Source organism: Penaeus monodon, chromosome 27 (genome assembly GCF_015228065.2).
Source record: "Penaeus monodon isolate SGIC_2016 chromosome 27, NSTDA_Pmon_1, whole genome shotgun sequence".
NCBI lineage: Eukaryota > Metazoa > Arthropoda > Malacostraca > Decapoda > Penaeidae > Penaeus > Penaeus monodon.
In genome coordinates, this window is record NC_051412.1 from 29,650,379 (window position 1) to 29,650,694 (window position 316).

A 316-nucleotide genomic window follows, 5' to 3' on the forward strand; every position below is an offset into this window, starting at 1 on the left:
AACTGCTGTCGTATTACAGGATGTCTTTTCGTTCAAAAAGATACTACATGCGACTTGTCTTTCATATGATAGATATAACTGTCATAAACTGTTGGTTGCTGTATCGAAGGGCTGCTGATAAAGCGGATATACCAATGAGGAAACAGAATTCCCTATCACACTTCAAATTGAGACTCTCGAAATCACTCATGATGGCAGGTAAGCAAATGAATCCTGCAAAGCGAGGCCGTCCCTCATCTGTGGTGAAAGCTTTCAAGGATAGGAAAAGGAAAGGAAAAGCAACAAAGCCCATTCCTGAAGAAAACGTCAGACTTGA